Below are 14,026 nucleotides of genomic sequence, written 5' to 3' on the forward strand. Positions count from 1 at the left end.
CATGATATTTTATTTCTACCTGACCCATCTGACCCTATTTTCACCCCCTACCACAGCCAGGATGGAACCCCTAGCTTAGTATGCATGAAAGTTGAGGAGCTGAGGATAATTTTTAGAGTGGTATAGTGGTGCTATAACCTATTTTATTTATGGTTACACCGTATACATAATATACATAGTTTAAAATTATCATAGGATGAAATGAGAAATGCCGTTATGAAAAAAAAGTCCAGATGGAAATTGTCTTTGGCTATCACTCAAGAATAAATATGGTAAACAGATAAGAGAATGCTCTGTTGTAGAGATGTAGGCAGCTTGTATGTCTGTTTTCTTTACTTGTGGCCTGTTTTATTTACTTGCTTATGTATGTGAAAAGAGTAACCTGGATGTTTTGCAAGATTAAAGACAAATGAAATGAAAATCCTAATGCTGGAGAGATTGACTGCAGAGTGCCCAGGGAAATCAGTGGTAAAACAGCTCTGGGAAAATGTAACGGAATGCTTTGAAAAGGCGAATAAAGCAAGGATGTAACTACTTAGAACCTAGATAGCATCAAAGAAAATTTACTGGTTTTATGTACGATCTTTGAATGCATTGTTATTTTAATTTTTCACTTTCTTAATGGACGCACATGATCAAATGATTTTTAAATCCAGCGTTTACAGGGGTAGGTGTACACTGCTATTCATGAGGCCTGTCCAGAAAGCATCTAGCCATGTATGTTTTGAGTTTCATATTACATGGCTGGATACTGTCCAGAGCGTCCCTTACACCCCTTCCTTGTATGCGCTTTCTTTTACTTATTTCAAACAAATTGAAGATACTGGAAAATATAACTTCTAGCATGAACTTTTATTATTAGTCTTTTTAGCTATAAAGTCATTGTGTTGGAACTAATATTCAGTGGTAAAGAAAATAAGGGAAGAAGTTAACAACAGTGTTTTCACAAATTCAAAATTGTGTTAATCCAAATGAGAAATTTGGGCTGTAAATAAGATAGATGGGGGGGACTAATTGAAGAGAAACCTTTTAAATTGAACGTGTACATTTTCCCCATGTACTTTTTTTTAAACTTCAGATTAATATAAGGGTACCTGCCATTAGGTTACATCGTTTACATTTGTTAGGTAAAGTCCAGGTAACAGCTGAGCCCTTCACCTGGGGGTGGGGTGGGGGCGGTGCCAGATACCCTACATTATTGCTGGGAGGTGGATAGGTGAGAGCTCACCACTTCTTCCTTCCTCCCCCTCTTGATTTTAACTGTGTTTCTCTCTCATGTGGGGATGTATGTTCATCTACTAGTTTCACATTAGTATTGAGTATACTGGATGCTTGCTTTTCCACTCTCATGATATTTTACTTAAGAGAATGTTCTCCAAATACTTCCAGGTGATTGCAAAAGATGTGAGGCCTCCATCTTTCTTTACAACTGAATAGTATTCCATGGTGTACACATAACAGTTTATTTATCCATTCATGTGTTGATGGGCACTTGGGTTGATTCCACATCTTTGCAATTGTGAATTGAGCTTCTATAAACATTCGAGTGCAAATGTCCTTATGGTAAAATGATTTTTTATTTTCTAGGGATCTTTCTGGTAGATACCTAGTGATGGGATTGCAGGATCAAATAGAAGGTTTATTTTTAGGTCTTTGAGGATCCTGCACATTTCTTTCCAAAAAGTCTGTATTGGTTTGCAATCCCCAACAGTATATAAGTGCTCCCTTCTGTCCTCACCACGGCAGCGTCTGCAGCTTTGCTTTAGGATTTGAAAGAGGCATTGGAGGAGTTTCAAAACACAGTAAAGAGTCTTAGCACCAGAGCAGAACATGGAGGAGAGTCTCAGGACTCGAGGACAAGACTTTCCATCCAGCATTAACTCTCGATTGACAGTTGCTTATGATGAGAAATTATCATGCTAAAACAAAAGCTGAAAGAGATTTCCCCATCTAATTATTTGTATAGCTATCTTCAGAGTAAGATACATAAAAATATTTTTCGTTAGGATTTCATTATTCCTGGATATAGAAAAATAACCCCCAAATAAAAGACAGAGTATCATACTTAATATTAATATGGAACAAGAGGACAGAGGGGATTTTCCTTGTTTGTTAGAACCACCGATGTTTCCAAAGTCTTTTTCTTTACCTGGAGGTTTTGAACTGTACAGCTGCACAAATGAGCAACAGAAACCACCCTGCAATGCCCCATGTCCCTCCTCTCTCTCCCCTTGTGCCAGCACCTGTGTCTCACATACTTGCTCTCTGTGGCCAGGCGCAGGTCGTCCCTTCTCAGCCCTCCTCAGGGAGAGAAGTACACTTTTCCATTGGGAGAAACTTAGTCACAGAAAGGTTTAAGATGTAAAGGTCTGAAGTTCAGCCAGTAAATCAGTTACAGATCCACAGGCAGGAGCCTCTGAGCACCCAGGTAAAGGCCCCTGCATAGCTATAGGTGGGGAGGGGCAGCCAGGGCTGGGGGCATGCTCTGGAATGCAGATGGACACACAGAGGGATGAGAGGTTGAGTTTTAGTTCTTCCTTGTCCATGAACTTAGCCTAGAACAGTGATTCTCAACCTTCCTAATGCCACGACCCTTTGATACAGTTCCTCAAGTTGTGCTGACCCCCAACCATAAAATTATTAAATAACACCATAACATGAGGAACTATACAAAAGGGTTATGGCATTAAGAAGGTTGAGAACCACCTGCCTAGAAGGTCACTAAAGTTTTGGTTATGTGGTTTCTGTCTTCTCAACTGGGTTAATTACTTAGTTGCCCAGGGTTGTCCCAGAAGGGCTTTGGACGGCTCAGGTGAGAGGCAAAACCTGAATCCCACATCACACATGGTATTAAACTCTGATGGTTTAGAGAAGGAGGTGTGTTTGGGTGAATGATTATCTTTTGGCTTTTCTGGTCAATCATTTCCATATCTCTTTAGCCATGTTTCTTAACCAGCAGATAAGAGACTGCGTTTTTATAAGAAAAACCAATTAATGATCAACCAGGGTTCCACGGGATGACCAAAGAGCAACTGTGGGCATGGGATTCCTGTGTTCTGATTTCAGCTCTGCTGCTAAAGTTCCTCGATTCTTGGGCAAACCAGGGACCCTATTTGGGCCTCAGTTTCCATGTCCATTAAAAGAAAAGATTACAGTAAATTCAATGGTTTTTAAACAGTATTTAAAATGGCTCTAGATTTAATTCAAAGTGCTCTCAGAGGAGAAGGTGGTTGGGCTCAAGAGTCTTGAAAATGTAGTTTTGTTGTTGGAAAAGTAGTTGAAAATCAGGAGAATAAATGTTCTGGAAGCTATTTTGAGCTGTATGACATTTATTTCAAAAAATATGACTTAAACATAAAACTTGCCTGGGAACTGTTTTCAGTTTCAAGTAGGCACAAAGGTGACATGTTCAGAGTTCCAGGGGAGAACACTGCCTGGGCTCAAAACAGCCTCTGCCATTTACTAACTGACCTGGGGCTCCTTTCTTAATGTCCCTGTGCCTCATATAAAAATGAGGATGATAATAATAGTAATTCTTTTATTGTGCTCTTATGAAGACAAATTAGTTGATAATGTAAAGTACTCAGAACGATGCCTGACACCTATTCAGCTCTATGTAAGAGTTAAATAAATAGATGCCTGCCCACTAGAAAGCTTGTTTCATAACTTGGAGGGAATTCCTATAATTTGGAAGCAAATCGGTATTTCCTATGTATCCAGTATGTTTTAAGTTTTGACTTAATAAGTTGGTAAACTAAGAATTTATGTAGGGGGGCATCCTAGATTAAGAGAGCAAGTTGAACAAAGTTTGGAAATGTAGAACTTCTATAAGTAGAGAAGTCTGGTGTGAGTTGAGAAGTATATGCTCCAGAGTTTTGTGGGGCTTATGTGCTAGGTTATTAGGATCCCATGCTGTGAAGGATGAGATTCTGGCCAGCTGTGTGGTGGTGGTGGTGATAGTGATGATGATGGTGATGATGGTGGTGATGGTAGTGGCAGTGGTGATGGTGGTGGTGATGATGATGATGGTGATGAGGTTGGTGGTGATGATCATGGTGGTGGCAGTGGTGATGTTGGTGGTAATGATGGTGGTGGTGATGCTGGCGGTGGTGGTGCTGGTGGGGGTGGCAAGATAGGCAAGCACACTCTCTCCTTTTTCCCTAGGGGACTTTTGCACTGAGTACTCACCACCCAGAACTTAAGGGCATTCTGCAGTCTGCTCAGTCAATTGGTAAGAAAAGGATCACTTGACTCAGCAGCAGGCGTAAGAGGCTGGAGGATAGCTGGGGACCAAGGAAGTTTTTGCTCCCTCAATTCTTTATCACTGGCCCCTGGGAAGGTCATGTCCATCTTCCACAGGTGAACACTTAGTTTGTAATCCCATAGCCATCTGCAAAGCAAAACAAAAACAGCCAGGTAGCTTGTGGGATCAAACTACACTTCCCTGGGAGGTTTGCTGTGGTTTCTGTTTCAATTTTGGAAATGGGTAATGGTGGCTTTGTTTGTAAACGTTGACAGTGTTCATTTCCTGTAGTGCTGTCCTTGTTACTGTGGTAACAGAAGCACATTTGTCTGGTCCCCATTGTATAGCTGATTTGTGAAACCCATGTTTCACTGTGGCACAATAGTGTGTAGCATTTCAGGATAGTTTTGATTAGTATGTGTATCAATTTCTCTAAGATCTTATTAACATAGTAAGTAGAGAAGACAAATGAAATATGGAAAGTTCAATCAGCTCACGTCTTTTTATGTTTAGTCTACTTGTTATGTCTTGTTATTATTATTTAGAGATTATTACTTTGTAAATAGTGATGGTTCTCAATGGAAGGAGTGAAATTTTGTCCTCCCCTCCCTGACGGGACATTTAGAAAGGATGGGAACACTATTTTGATTGTCAAAATTGTTACCTTGTGCTGCCAATATCTCATGAACAGAGTCAGGCAACATTGTTAAGGATCCTCCAATGCTGTGGTCCCAACTCCCAGGCTGCAGACCAACACTGGGCTGTGGCTTGTTCAGAAGTTGGTGGCACGGCAGCAGGTGACAGCCAGCTCTCGAGTGAGGCTTCACCTGTATTTAAAACCACACTCCATTGCTCAGATCACTGCCTAAGCTCTGCTTTCTATCAGGGACATTAGATTTTCACAGGGGTGCAAACCCTACCTACTATAAACTATGCATGCAAGAGGGCTAGGTTGTGTGCTTCTGTGAGAACTTGATGCCTGATGATCTGAGGTGGATATATACGTAATGCATTTGAATCATCCTGAAACAATCCCCACCCTCAATCCCCCAATCCATGGAAAAATTGTCTTCCGTAAAACTGGTCCCCGGTACCAAAAAGGCTGGGAATACCTGCTCCAAGGTATAGGACAAAGAACCACGGAAATGTATCCTGTCCCAAATGATGGCAAAGCCAGAGCTAAGAAACTCTGGTATAGAGAATTTATTCTATAAGAAATTTAATAAAATATATTCTCCATTCCAGAATTTCTTCTTTTCCATTTTCCATATTCCATAACAATCATTGTCTACTTACTAAAGACCTATGTGAAATTCATCAACTATAAGAAATCTACTTGCATGGGTTGAATTTCTTTTAATAACATTTCTGTACATTCTCCTTACAGATATTTTATGATTTTAATTGTGATATTTTACCAGTTCTTATAAGTTGTCCTATATCTTTCTTCTTTCTAAATTTATTGTAAGCTCCTTGGTAAAATTTCTTTGCAATTATTCTTAAAATGTCTAGTGACATTTCCATATTCAATAAATATTTACCACTTAAATTCAGTGTTTGATACCTTTCTGCAAATAGAAATTTTTTTTGATATTCATATTTCTTTACTTTTTTCTTTCTTTCTTTTTTTTTTGGCCAGGGTTGGGTTTGAACCTGCCACCTCTGGTATATAGGGCTGGAGCCCTACCCCTTTGAGCCACAGGTGCCGCCCCCATATTTCTTTCCATTAGAGAGAAAAATCAGTGTTTTTTCTTTCCTGAAGCAGAAATATATTCAAATCTTGTTGCATTTTAATATTGACACAAGGGCAGTTTGCTTTATTTTTGAGTAAATAATTCTTGCTTTCTACTTTTCTAGGCTTTAGTCATTATAATTTTTAATAAATTTAGGGTAGAGCATTTATGAGATTATTCCCACTGGCAAACTTTTTAAAAGCCTGTTATTTTCTTTATTTAACACACTATAAATTCATATGGACGCCTTTGCTGGACTTAACAGTGAGTAATTGCCATTGGGAAAATGTTTGTATTTGGACAAATATTGCTATTATGCGTGTGAAGTCCTTTGAGACAGAGCTAATTTGGTGGTGTCATTTTAACGGCATCTGTTTATTTTATTCCTAACAAGTGCTTTCCTCCATGTCTGTTTCTTTGGCTACATCAGGCACAAGACCAGTGGTAGCATCATTCTTGGGGAACTCAAAGTCTTTTCATCCTGGTTGGTAAAGAGAGGTCCCAATATTCATCATTTTTATCAGACCTAGTGGCCTGTGGGTCCCTTTCTCTGTGGCCCTGTGTGAGGATGTAAGATGCACTTGGCTAGACCTGCTTATCATGACTGAGTTGGTAACTTCTCGTCTAGACGCTTTACCAACATCCATCTTCCATGTGGTCAATTCAGTGATAAGGACTATCAGGTGACAGGGGAGAGAATCCACCACATTTGAAGTCTCCCTTGTAAAAGGGCATGAAATTAATTCATGACTGTTGATCCTCAGCTGTCCTAGGTGCTTGGCCAGCCTTCACACAGATTAGCTCCTTTGCTCCTTGCTACCCCCCAGTGAGGTGGCCAGAGAGCTGAAGAACTGGGCCAAGACTGGACTCCTGCACTGACTCACATCTGTCCGGCCTTCAGGACAGAGCTCTTCTCACTTTGTCTCTCTCCAAGGGTGGGCTGGCTTTGACTCTGCTTCATTCAGTTCAGGGAGGCTGAGTGGAGGTGATGTGTCCTGGGCCTTCTCAAAACTGTACTCTAAATTTTATTTAAAATTATGAAAGGTGCTACCTTGTGATTGGGAAGTTTGGGAAGCCCTAAGTGGCATGAGATTCATGACTGCTGCTGATGACAGGAATGGTTTTTACAGGAGTATACTTGACCATCTATGTGGCGAGATTCCTGTGGAGTTTTGCATCTCGGGGGAGTCTGTCTTTCTGCAAAGCCATTTCTAGTTGTTATTCACATTCTCAGAGAGGACAGAAATGCTGTGACAAGTAGGGTGTTATGAGCACCCTGTTTTGTTTCCTGATGTGCACAAACAAAGTCTCACAAAGTCTCAGAGAATGTTCCTGGCATTGGCCTGCTTGGGCCTGTTGTGTCATGGTGGGATACAATAACAACTTTCTTACTTGTCTGTAACTCTAGATGTTACCTCCAAATCACATAGAAAGCATTAAATGGGGAGAGATGCTCAGGAGAACTGGTTACCTTTTGTCACCATTTCCTTGGGGGCCGGATAATTTCTAAAGGAATCGAGTACCTTTTCACAAAGAAGGAGACATATGATAGTTCAATACTTACGGTAAGCTCGTATCTTCCTTACGTGGGTGAGCCTTTGGGGAAGGCCTGGAAGTTAGCATTTTCTCATTCATTAGTGGCTGTTTTTTTTCCTGTGATCTTAAGAACTATCTATCAGAGGTTAGTCTAATTATAATTTTTGTCCCTAAGAAGGGGAAATTGTCTTCAAATTATCTGTCCAATGGGACATGAGGATTGTCTTTCATAAGAGGAAACGTCTAATCACTTATCATTGCAAATATACATTTCAAAATAATTTGCTTAAGTAAGGAATCTAATGATAGAGCATTAGAGACTTGAGGTCTGTTATCTAGTTTGTAAATGGTTTGGCATTGGTGGAAAGATTTATTGCTGGTCTTAGAAGGTTATGGGAACCCCAGTTGCAATTTGGGTCTTATTTTCTCTTATACACACACACACACACACACACACACACACACACACACGCACACAAAATATTATATGTGGAGAGTATTATTTAAAACCACTTGACTTTACAACATTGATGAGAATAATGTATTCTGTTTAGACTGACCTCACAGCATGCCACTAATGAAAGCAGGTGTCACTGCAGTCCTGAGAAATATGACCACTTTGAATTTAATAGATGGAAAATTAACATAGAAATCACATGCATTTCTTCTAAGAAATGGTTCCCAGGAGGAGGCTGAGTGTGGCTTAGAACCTGGATATAAACACTTTGGAGTTTTATGCCAAGATGTTGGCCGTGTGTCTGATCGACTCCAATGGCAGAATAGGAGAGCTGTGTTTGTTTAGTTGCTGTTTCTCTTTTTTCTCATTCTCTTCTTCTATTTCTTTAAGTGTTTGTTTCTAAGGTGTAAGCCTCTGAATACTGACAAGGAGGATTCAACAAAGAGGATTGGCCTGTTTTTCATCAGAATATGAGATGGCTTAAAATTAAGAGTTCTAGTTTTCATTATGATGTGACGGCAGGTATGTGTTAATCACTGTATGCTAGTCAGGATGAGATGATGCATGGAAAGAATTCAATATTCTAATCTCAGGCGGTGCGCAGGGAAGGCACAGTTGATATTCTAGTATATTCTAGTTGTGTAATGAGGCAGTTGAGCCTGGGAGATATGAAGTAACCCACTCAAAGTCACCCAGCCTGCAAGGGGCAGGGCAGGGACTTACACTCATGGTGCCTGATGGAGGGGCTGGCTTCCTAATCTCTCCTCCTGCTTCCTCATTTGTGTCAGGAACATGGCATTCCTGCCCTGCATAAATCTGTATGGTGCTAACAGAGTATCTTTGCCTATTCTCTTGTGTTGTATGAGGGGAATTAAGTTCCTAAACAGTCATATCAGTTTGTATGTGGAATAATAAAGGGGACATAGAATGGGTTTTGAGTGCAAAGTGGAAGAAAGCGAGGTGGGCCTTCATAAAATAGGAGAAGATGAAAAGTTGTAGCTTGGAAATGGCATTTAGAGCATGAAGAGCAGAGGGTGTGTAGGGATGAAAATGCTGGGCCTCAAGGGGCCAGATTGTAGCTGCATGGTGGACGATGAGGCTGGAAGGGGAAAGTTGGGTGAGATTGGGTTGCATCTTGCTGGCTAGATTCAGGGATCCTCATAGGATCAAGTCCAGAAGATTCTGAGAGATGCATTAAGCCATATTGAGGAAAAAAGAGGAAAAGGAGAACAGAGACGGGGACGACTCAGGACATAGAGGGGGAAGAGAGATAAGAGCCTTTACCAGGTACCAGATGGGCCCTTGGATGCAGGCCAGGTGGTGGGTTGGGGACACTGAAAGCAGGAGATGTTGGTCCTCACAAAAACCTTGACAGGTAGATAGTATTAATATTTTTAGTTGAGGAGAGAGGTATGGCAAACGTTAATGGTCCTTGAAAGGCACAAAGCTAGATGGTGGGCTATATTTCAAACTCACATCTGTGTGATTCTAGGAATAACTGAAAGGACTGTGGAATGGTCACATCTACAAGGTGGAATTGTAGATGGAGTTGTAGCCATCTCTTCAGAAATTGAGGGTCAGGTTGAGACATGCCACTTCCAAGAAACATAGAAATGTAGAAAAAAGCTGTCTGAGCGAGTCCTTTCAGCTCTGCAGCTGTGTGTTTACAGTGAAACTAATTTGTCCTTTGTCATGACCCATGTTTCCTTATTAGCCATGAGAATATATGTTTTGTTGATCTTCCTTTATGGATTGGCATTAGGTGAAGAGAGTGGACCAAAAGAGTATGGTGTAGACATCTAAATCTTCTCTGTGTGTGTAAAGATAACAACCCAGACATGATTTTCTCTGGTGTAAACCAGTGGAGACAACGGCAGCAATTTACATGGAGAGCCTGATCCGCCTGGGACAAGCTGCGTTTGATTTATTGCAGCATGCTGAAGACGGCGAGCTGGGCTGCCCAGAGACTCTGGTATGGGGGAATGGCGACAGTCAGGACAAGGGGAAGCCATTTGTTATGACTGTGTTCTGCTTAGCTAGCGACTCTGGGTCCATTCTCATCTTTGAAAGTCCTTAGGAAAACTCCCATAGGATGAAAATCTTGCACAGAAAATCCCCATAACATGAGAACCTTGCCTAGTGGTCAAGGAAGTAATTTGTAAAGAGAGGCTTGCTAAAGATTTATAGAATTGTGACTTGGGAAAAACAGCTATTTCATGACCCCAAATACCATTTTGACAGTTTGTCCCATGTTATAACCTTGTGGTGTGGGACAGTGGAATGACAGATGCTTCTGCTCAGAGCTGGGGAGAAGCCCACCAGGGGCTGCTGAGTGAGTCCTTGTCATTGTGTGAGTGTCACATGACAGGAGCTTCACATTAGGGGTGGGACATGTGGTCTCAGGGATAGTTTGGAGATTCCAAGAGAATTATTTAATAATCAAGAGTGGACACAGAGGGACACATTGTCTTTGGCTGTATATGGCACCTGGACCATCGGTCTTCATTGAAACTTAGTCCTCTGAAATGACCAAGCATTTATGGGTCCTGAATGGTGGAAGTAACACGCCCAAGTGCTTGGGCCTAGTCTATCCTCGAGCCCACTGGTTCTTCCATCTTCCTCTTCTCTATGGGAATGACTAATACTGAATAAAGTTTACTTCAGCTATTTATCTTCATTGCTTTAACACTGGGAAAAATTCTGGGAAAATAACAGACGTTTCTATGAAGCGAGCGTGGGTGAGGAAGTGTGTGCAGAGTCACTCAAGATAGTGGAGCCAAGGCTATAACAACACAATGATGATGTAACTAGTGGACATTAGTCATATGAATTATGCTATAATTTATGATAGATAATGTAAATTAAAAAATGTAAATAATGTAAGGTAAATTAATTTTAGAGCTGATTGCTTTGTAGCAACAAGATGTTTAGATAGCTGATATGTATGTGTGAAAAAAAGTGCTCTGGGCTTAGACCATTGAAGAAGAGTGTCAGCTTTGCATTTAGTTTTTATGTATACACAGGCTTGTCCCCCTGTGCCATCTCTGTCAGGCTAATGGGGACCTGGTCTCTGAGAATCTTCACATATAAAGAGCTCTTGCCTTCCCTTCTGGGGTCCCCACTGTCATTGTGAAGCCCCCCATTCCCTAAACAGAGTTCCTCTAATGCCCCCCTGGAAGTCAGCCATGCCCTGACATTCCTTTTCTCCTCCACCTCCTGCTGGGACCATCAGCTCAAGAATCTGGTAGCCTGAGTTTGAAAATTTATTTTTAATAAGAACTTTATTGAAAATATGAGTCATGTAACATAAAATCCACCCTTTTAAGATTTTCATCATTTTTTATCTATTCACAGAGCCATGTAACCACCCCCATTATCTAAGTTTAGAATATTTTGATCATCCCCAAGAGCAAACCTAAACCCCTGAGCAGAAACTCCCCATTCCTCCTTCCCACGGCCCCTGGGGACCACTCGTCTCTGTTCTTTCTCTGTGGATGTGCTTCGTGTGAGTGGTGCGGTATGTGGCTCCTGGGCCCGGTTCTTTCACTGAGCACGTGTTTGAGGGTCATCCCCAGGGTGGTGGGCATCAGCACGTGGTTCCTTTTTCTGGCTGAATAACACTTCCTTGTAGGACAGACCATATTTTCTTTATCCCTTCATTTGTTGATGCACGTCTGGATAGTTTTTACTTTTTGAAATATTTTGAATAGTTTAGCCATGAACTTTCATGAAAGAGTTTTTGTGTGTTTTTATTTCTTTTGACTATATACCTAGAAGTAGGATTGCTGGATAATTGGAATTCGTTTTTATAGAAAGACGAATAATTTAGCACTATTTTTGCGTGTACAATGTAGCACGCATATTACAAAGTTTAAAAGTGTGGCATTTTCAGGGGTGATGGTGTGTTATTTCTTGCAAAATTATCAGGCTACCCCAAACCATTAATCTTTACGCCATCAGTGACATAGGATTGCATAGTGGTTTTTGAATCATAGACAAGTGAATTCAAATCCTGCCACAGGCATTTTCTAGATGGCTGATAACCTGGGGCTGGAAGGTTCTTGAGTTGTAGTCTCTTATCTAGATCCAACTTAGGTCTGTGATTTTCAAACTCTCGTAGTTTTTTCTAAAGTTTTTTCTGTCATTGCATGCAGAAAATGGAGATATTTGTGTGGTATATTTGGCAAGGGAGTAGACTTCTCCCCTACAGGCTGAAAGGACTGGACCTGACACACCTGAATTGCAGGTCTGCAGTAACCTAAGGGGTGCTGGCCTCCTCTCCGCTGTGACTCTGTTGAGAAATCCTTTCCCCCATGTGAGTGCAGCTCTGTCTATTTCTATAAACATACTTGTTCCAATCTGTAAGAATCACCATTAACCACTGGAGGAAAATATAGGACGATGAACTCTGTACGTTTTTGAAGGGTTATGATCTCATTGTATTTTATCTTCAGTATGTTATATGGGAGAACTCACCAGATGAAGGAAGATGCCAGCTATTGTGTTTTTAAACACTTTGGTTCTGACTTCCATTTATAAAGTTGTGGCTACCTGCCGCCAGGGCACTTATTGGACCCAGAATTTGATGCTACACTGGAGTCATATTTTTTTCTAGGCTTCTGGATATCACAGTGTTTTTCCTGACCTGTGTCTTTCTGTTCTTGTCTCAATCTTTTGTCTTGTGTCAGTGTACTCCTTGGGTAGAAAGTCTAATTTAAATTCTAATTCCCTGCCATGAGAGAAATCTTGGACCATGTGTGACTTCCTCTAGAGAAGTAGAGTGTATCGTTTGGGTCTATTTTATTTTTTTCTGTAGATAACAGTGTGGGCTGGAACAGGACCACTGTCCCTGTCAGAACAGGACCACTCAGGTGCCAGCTGTAGGGAACTGTGGCAACACAGTGCCGTTGAGTTTGGTGAGAGTTATTGGGTGAGGGTTATTGGGTACTGATCTAGCTCTGACAAGATAAAAGAATTATGATCCTTTCAAAAATCATTATAAGTTGACTTAAGGTTGACACCATCTTTCCTATCCTTGGTGGCATCATCACACATGACCACACATAAACAATTTATGGAGGCTGGACTTAAGAGTAGGACTGCTGCAGTCCGCTGGAGATACAAATTAATCAGAGAGGGCCTAAGTCTCCAATGCTTCCTGATTCTTCTATGTGGCACTTTCTTAGCAAAATAATTTATTACATTTTAAAAAATTATAATCATCTACATGCCCATTCACAAAAAACTTGTGAAAGCAGCTGTCCCCACAAAGTATTGAAGACTATGCAGAACCTCATGTCTCAGAACACTCTGGGCACTGGGTGCATTTTCCTCCTGCTGTTTATCATGGCAGTAAAGATCTGCATTGTCATGGCTAACAGTTATTGAGTCCTTGTAGTGGGACCGGCATCGTTCTAAGTGCTTCACATTGATTAACTCATTAAGTCCTTACAAACCTTATGAGAAAGGCACAAATATTATTCCCACTTGGAGATGGAAATAGAGGCCACACAACCAGTAAGTGGGTGCGATGGAATTTGCACCCAGGTAGTTGTAGCCATCTATTCTGTGAACCAGAAACACAGTCTATTGCTATTGCACATTTATGTTTTGACAGGAAAGTGTGTGTGTGGGGGGGGAGGTGTGCGTGCACATGAGCACACATTTGTGGGCATTCACCTGTGTGAGTATGGAGCACATGTTGGGTGTGCACCTGTGTGGGTGTGGAGCACACATTGGGCGTGTACCTGTGTGTGTGTGGAGCACACATGGAATGTACTTGTGTGGGTGTGGAGCACACATTGGGCATGTACCTGTGTATGTGTGGAGCACACATTTGTGGGCATTCACCTGTGTGGGTGTGGAGCACACATTGGGCGTGCACCTGTGTGGGTGTGAAGCACACATGGCATGTACCTGTGTGTGTGGAGCACACATTGGGCATGTACCTGTGTGGGTGTGGAGCATACATTGGGCGTGCACCTGTGTGGGTGTGGAGCACACATTGGGCGTGCACCTGTGTGGGTGTGGAGCACACATTGGGCGTGCACCTGTGTG

General features: G+C 41.4%; 1 protein-coding gene and 1 pseudogene across 2 annotated transcripts in view; both read left to right on the plus strand.

Moving 5' to 3' along the window:
* Window positions 1-14,026, plus strand: part of SEMA5A (semaphorin 5A) — a 340,395-nt gene that overhangs the window by 24,184 nt on the left and 302,185 nt on the right. The gene's annotated exons all lie outside the window — the stretch shown is intronic.
* The window catches only part of LOC100951349, a 7,751-nt pseudogene continuing 3,579 nt past the window's right edge, over window positions 9,855-14,026 (plus strand). Inside the window, exon 1 of the transcript XR_001161275.1 lies at window positions 9,855-9,941. The product of XR_001161275.1 is annotated as an L-lactate dehydrogenase A chain pseudogene (transcript). The remainder of the gene's footprint in view (window positions 9,942-14,026) is intronic.

This window comes from Otolemur garnettii, unplaced genomic scaffold (genome assembly GCF_000181295.1).
Source record: "Otolemur garnettii isolate 467f Iridium unplaced genomic scaffold, OtoGar3 scaffold00033, whole genome shotgun sequence".
NCBI lineage: Eukaryota > Metazoa > Chordata > Mammalia > Primates > Galagidae > Otolemur > Otolemur garnettii.